Below are 6,498 nucleotides of genomic sequence, written 5' to 3'. Positions count from 1 at the left end.
GGCTCAGCGCATCAAAGAGGGGGAGGCGACTTATGACGTACCTATACGTCATAATTTGTAGAGGGGCTAAAAAAAAAAAATAATCCAAAGAGGTCCGCCGTAAATCCATCCCATGTTCCACGATGATCCTCAACTCTGCTATAGGCCGGGGTCACACTTGCGAGTGTGATGCGAGAAACTTGTGCGAGACTGTCGCATCAATCCCCGGCACTGCCGCCAGCACTCGAGAGCGGAGTGTGCGGCTTCATGTATTTCTATGCAGCTGAACGCTCTGGTCTCGAGTGCCGGCGGCAGTGCCGGGTATTGATGCAAGAGATTTCCGCGAGTTTCTCGCATTGCACTTACAAGTGTGACCCCGGCCATATCCAGATGCCGTGCTGAGCGGTGACATCAGTAAAGGTATCATTTAATTCATCTTCCTATGAGCTACATGCCCATATAGAAGGCTTAGGAGGGTTGATCCTACTTACAGATTCTGTTTCTCGCTATATTGATGGTGAATTTAGATTGTGAGCTCCAGCGGGGACAGCGATGTCTGTAAAGTGCTATGGTATATGATGGCGCTATAAAATAAAATAAATCACGCTGGTTTCTTTGTATTTTTTCCATTGAAATGAGTAGTACTAGAATGCTTCTGGGATTATACAGTATTTCTCTAGAAACGATAGGAGATGGATCTGAATTTCACAAGAAAGCATCACACAAGTTGTGATACATGGTCTTGGTCCTAATGGGAGGCCTTTTTGATTGCTCCAAAGCATTGAATTTTCCGTGGAAAATGATCTAGGGAAAGAATATTTACTCTTGGAGAACCTCAAACAACACATTTGTGGATGCTTTCCCTTGAACATGCAGTTAAGGGATTTTAGAATATAACCCCCTCATTTCTCACTCCGGGGTGAGTCCCCAGACAAGCTGCACATTTTAAATAATGAGAGGCACACTGGGATCTGTTAATGGAAAACAAATGTCAGATTTTTTTTTTTTTTTCCCTTAGTTTCTCTTGGAGACAGAAAAATAAAACATACGATTCTCTTCCAAGTGGTTTTAATTTAACGGAAAAAGCAAGAGGTAGAAGTTTTAACTCTTTCCATAATGTTATGGAAAAAGTTGTGCATAGAGATTTGAAGCGGTTAATTGTGGAGAATGTTGTTACGTTGCCATTGCAAAATAAAACCAGGTTAGATGTAAAGAATAATAATAAAAAGAAAAACTATTAATATTCACTAGTCTTGGTGCAAAAAAATCGTAAATGCAATCCCATGTGATGCAGTACAGCTTTGTATCCAGTAACAAAAAATATAATTGCTTCTAAAAAAAAGTCATGCAACATAATAAAACATATTTTTTCACAGTGCACTTAATCCAATATAAAAACTTGAATCATGAAAAAAAAAACTATTCAAATCATACCGTATTTGGTTACATCTGCACAGATCAGTCCGGAGAATGGCAGAGGTAAAAAGCACTAGCAACTTGCGGTCTAGTGGGAAAGGATTGTAGGTGGTCTATGGCATAACCGCACCAACCACTTATTTATTGCACCTGGCTATTATGGAAAGAAGGCTGTTTTTGGCTGGAAAACTGGTCTTCTATAAAAACTACACATCCACCATTTCTAAACACCCCATAGACCACTTATGTCAGCAATAGGGCTGCGTATACATTGAGAAAAGGTTCAGTAACAAGATGTGAAACCATTAATGTATGGGTTACCAGAAGCATTCTCGGCCATATAGTGAGCTGCCAGTAATTTCACATTTCTTGTGGTTCCCTCATACATGGAATATGCCCAGTAAATGAATATTTATAAAATGTTTGACATTATATGACACATATCCCATTACATTATGTAACCTGTACTCTACACCATTAAGTACTATGTAGATTAGGATTTCTTTTTATACATTTAATGGCTCATTTAAAAAGTAATGCAATGCCCCCGAACCAGGATTCATTTAATCTTCCCAATCCTCTATTTCCAGTTAGATGAGACTCGTAGGACACACATTCACTCCAGTGTAGGAAAAAAATAGGTGTCCAGAAGAAGCCGTAATAGCGAAACTCTGAGTCAGGCAGCTAACGGCACCATGATTTTATTTGCACATTGTAACAAGTTTTATCCTGTGAATTTATTAAAAGATTTCTGGTGGTAAACTAATTTCTTCGGAAGTTCACTATTGGCTGGACGTGTATCGCTTCTGTCTTATTTTGTGATACGTGAGAAGACCTTAACAGGTCGAAACGCGTTGGTTACATCATGTACTCCGTTATTTGCTGTACCACTATGAAACAAGGATTTTAATGGATTTGTCTAAATAAATTGAACTTTTATCCAAGTTTCATGCTGGGGATTTACTTCCTTTTGTCTTCTGACGTGAGAAGACAGGGACCTGAAACTAGATGATTACTGCCTTGTGGATTATTAGAGAACAGAACTTATGATGTTATGGTCCTTCCTACTTCGCGACATCACTAAACAGAGAGTTTGACAATAAAGCTATACAATTTTATATATTCTTTCTGTTATAATTCTTGATGAACCACAAGGTGTCTGCTTGCAGTTTCTGAAGATCTCACTTGATTTTTTATCTTCAAGGGATACGAATCTTTCCTGATCATGTGATGGACACAAAAGTTCTTGACTCCTTAGAAGACACCACTCTGATAATTGTACCCAGTGTACCGTAACTATGACAAATCATGTACCCATGTGTCTACAACATTGTCATGTTTATGCCTGAAGAAGGGGTACAACACAAGCAGAAACGTGTTACACGAGAGATCCGTAATAAGTTCTATCTTGAATAATCCAACATGATCCCCAGGTTCTTATGAGTCCATTATCTCCAGGAGGTCTATTTCTACTTTCTTAAACTGTGCAATATGATACAGTCACATTACAAATGTTTAGGATTTATCACCTGATGAGCTCTAAACATTGATGCAGCATTCGTGGAATCAATTTGACTATGTGGGAATTCCTCTTTTTATGCTCCTGTAAAATGAATGCATTCAGCATATCATTGCAGAATCCCCGTGATGGACACCTCTACAGAGTAATGTATGCCAGTCCTCAGAGATACTAAGGCCACAGCAAAGATGTAAAGTTACCTGTAATGGAAACCATAACAGCTACTATCACAAGTGTGCAATATATGAACCCAGCAGCATCTTATCTGATAGTAAATCTTAGGCTACAACTCAAAAAATAATAACAAAAACCCCTGAAATTCACAGTTTTTGGATATATGCCATTGTGCACCATTCCAAAACATTTTGGGATTTGATGTCAAGTGCTGCATTCAATTTAATGATAACTTATAAAAAAGGATGTGGACTAGAAATCATGCAAAATTTGCAGAAAAATGTATATGTATAAAAATGTTAAGGGGGTTTTTGACCCTCTAGCAGACTTTCGACAAGTAATGATGTTTGTAAAATACCAACAGTGTGTAATAAACATACTATCAGGATTCAGCTCTGCTAGCTGGTAAGAGATGTCATCATTTGATGACAAGTTTGTGATTTTCCCACTTGCAGTCACATGCCAACTAGCTTCTAATCTGCTTTTTTGATGTTATATAAAGAGAAGACGATGAGAAGCTAGTCTGTGTGTGACAGCAAGTATGATAATTGCATGCTTGTGTTCACGTGATGACCACTCACCCAGCTAGCAGAGCCGAATCCTAACAGTGTGCAAGTTGCATGCTTGTGTTCACGGGATGACCACTCACCCAGCTAGCAGAGCCGAATCCTAACAGTGTGCAAGTTGCATGTTTGTGGTCACGTGATGACCACTCACCCAGCTAGCAGAACGGAATCCTGACAGTGTGCAAGTTGCATGTTTGTGTTCACGGGATGACCACTCGCCCAGCTAGCAGAACCGAATCCTGACAGTGTGCAAGTTGCATGCTTGTGGTCACGTGATGACCACTCACCCAGCTAGCAGAACGGAATCCTGACAGTGTGCAAGTTGCATGCTTGTGTTCACGGGATGACCACTCGCCCAGCTAGCAGAACCGAATCCTGACAGTGTGCAAGTTGCATGCTTGTGGTCACGTGATGACCACTCACCCAGCTAGCAGAACGGAATCCTGACAGGGTGCAAGATGCATGCTTGTGTTCACGGGATGACCCCTCGCCCAGCTAGCAGAACAGAATCCTGACAGTGTGCAAGTTGCATGCTTGTGTTCATGTGACAACCACTCGCCCAGCTAGCAGAACCGAATCCTGACAGTATGCAAGTTGCATGCTTGTGTTCATGTGACAACCACTCGCCCAGCTAGCAGAACCGAATCCTGACAGTGTGCAAGTTGCATGCTTGTGTTCATGTGACGACCACTCGCCCAGCTAGCAGAGCCAAATCCTGACAGTGTGTATATTACATAATATTTGTATTTTGAAAACTGCATTACTTGCCAGACATTTTCCCTGGTTGGAAGAGCTTTTACTCTCTCTCCTGGGCGATGTATAACAGATTTATCAGCATGGTGCATACTCATATTGAGGAATCTGGCTTAGGCAAAAAATGGCAGGACAGACTCTTCACTTTTCTTTGTTGGAAGGTGGAAGTATTGTTTAAATAAAGTAATCACTCTCTGCAGCAACTTTTCTTATTGGAAAAGGTAGAAAAAGGTGATTCATAACTATAGCCATCCTACTAAAGGCCTGATTTTTCAATGTATTTACACCAGACAACTATCAGAAATAGGTTTTATATAAACCACCACTAAGGGGCGCGCTATGCATGTGACTATTTACAGCTAGCATTAAAGTCAATGGGATTTATATCCCTACGCAATGATTTCCTCCTACTGGCTTCTCCAGGAAAATGTTATGGATCTATGTTGGGAATCAGGAGGTCAGAACCCTTCCCTTTGTTGCCAGTGACCCCATTTAGAGGTCTACCTCTATAGTAAGCTGGCTACTTTTAAATTGTCAAATAATTGCCAGGATCTAAGTTTTCCAGCAAAATATTATTCAAAGACTAACAGGTAGTTCACCGACTTTTCTGTCCCGGTGCATCTATTTCCTAGTTAAGTGAACCACACACTAGAGAAATTCTACATGTAAAAATCTCATGATTCATCAGACCGGTCACCTCCTTCCACTGCTCCAAGGTCCAGTTCTGACTCTTGTGTGATCATTGAAGGCACCTTCAGAGGCGGTCAGGTGTCATTTTGAACCTTCTGACCAGTCTGTAGAGATACAAGAAGCAATGCACTGTGTGTCCTGGCACAGCTAGATTTTGCTCCTCACTTCCCACTTTTGGAGATATTCACCATTGCATAACAGGTACATCCAAGATGACCAGTTCTTTTGGAAAGGCTCCACCTCAGTCGATAAACCTTCACTATATGTGTTCACTGTCCCACACGTTAGTAAAGGCATGCAAGTAACTGCACAGTGAGGGGCTGGATGTTATAGACTGGGGGAAATGAGAATGAATGAAAACCTGAACTCACTGAGCCCGATCATTCAATCCTTATAGTGTAGATGTTTTTTGTATATTAATGAACTCTCAGTTTTGATCCTCTATAATTTCCCACATGGAAACACACTGGAATCGTCTCAAGTCAAAACGAAAAGCTACAAAAAAATCATTAGAATCGAAAAATAGCAACTCAGAAGCCAAAACATACTGTTACTTGTAGTCCTACCAAAAACTTCTACCAAAAGAATAAGTCCAGTATTTAGTCATTCTTTTTGTTTTATTCTACAGGAAATTAATTAATTGCGGTATAAAAATATGATTTTTCTCATGAAAGAAATTTTTTTTTAAAAAAATGATTAGATGGAAAAATGGTAGATCAAACGCATTCCGTTAGCATGGAGCATGTACTTCCACACCCGTCAGTGGATCCACAGCGCCACCCAGTGGTAAAGTGTTGACATGACAAATTCATATAACTTGCAAGGGACTCCAAGGGGCTGACCCAAAATTAGAAAAAAAAACTGGAGAGATAGAAGGCGCTTGGGTGTAGGAAGGAAACTTTTCTGTCCTGGGAAGAAGGTCCCATCTCCAGCATCAGCTTCTCCCTTACTACAGAGAATGCACAGGTCCAGCCAGAAGCTGACAGTATAAAAAACAGTCGCTGTGTTGCTGTCTTACTACCTTTAAGGTAAGAATTCTAATATTTTATGTAAAATGTAAGGTTTAGCTTTGGGACGTCAAAAACCAATAGCAGGAATCAACCCAATCTTGTAACGTGGTAGAGGGTCGTCTTGGCATACTTATGGTTAACAGATCAGGTACCAAAATCACAAGTAGGCTGGGGAGAAATGTGCAGATTTGGGAATGATTTACATGCCAGGAAACAATTCCTATTGTACCCTGCTCCCTATAAGGGAGACTTCTCCAACCATCATGGTTTATATTTATATGCTAAAGCGTTTGATCATAAAAAAAAAGTCTGATCAATTTCTGGTCCGATCAATTTAATGATTATCACGATCATTTATCCATTTTGACTCAATCTGAGAATTTTTATGTAT

At 40.2% G+C, this 6,498-nt stretch overlaps 1 protein-coding gene across 2 annotated transcripts in view; it reads left to right on the top strand.

Moving 5' to 3' along the window:
- Window positions 1-5,960: 5,960 nt before the first annotated feature.
- The window catches only part of COL6A2 (collagen type VI alpha 2 chain), a 54,134-nt gene continuing 53,596 nt past the window's right edge, over window positions 5,961-6,498 (top strand). Inside the window, exon 1 of one of the 2 annotated variants that reach the window (XM_077272555.1) lies at window positions 5,961-6,125. The gene's annotated coding sequence lies outside the window, so the exon portion shown is untranslated. The remainder of the gene's footprint in view (window positions 6,126-6,498) is intronic. The other variant, XM_077272556.1, reaches the window with a different exon arrangement.

This window comes from Ranitomeya variabilis, chromosome 7 (genome assembly GCF_051348905.1).
Source record: "Ranitomeya variabilis isolate aRanVar5 chromosome 7, aRanVar5.hap1, whole genome shotgun sequence".
NCBI lineage: Eukaryota > Metazoa > Chordata > Amphibia > Anura > Dendrobatidae > Ranitomeya > Ranitomeya variabilis.
Note: the sequence above shows the minus strand (reverse complement) of the source record. Positions and strands in the feature narration are given on the sequence as shown.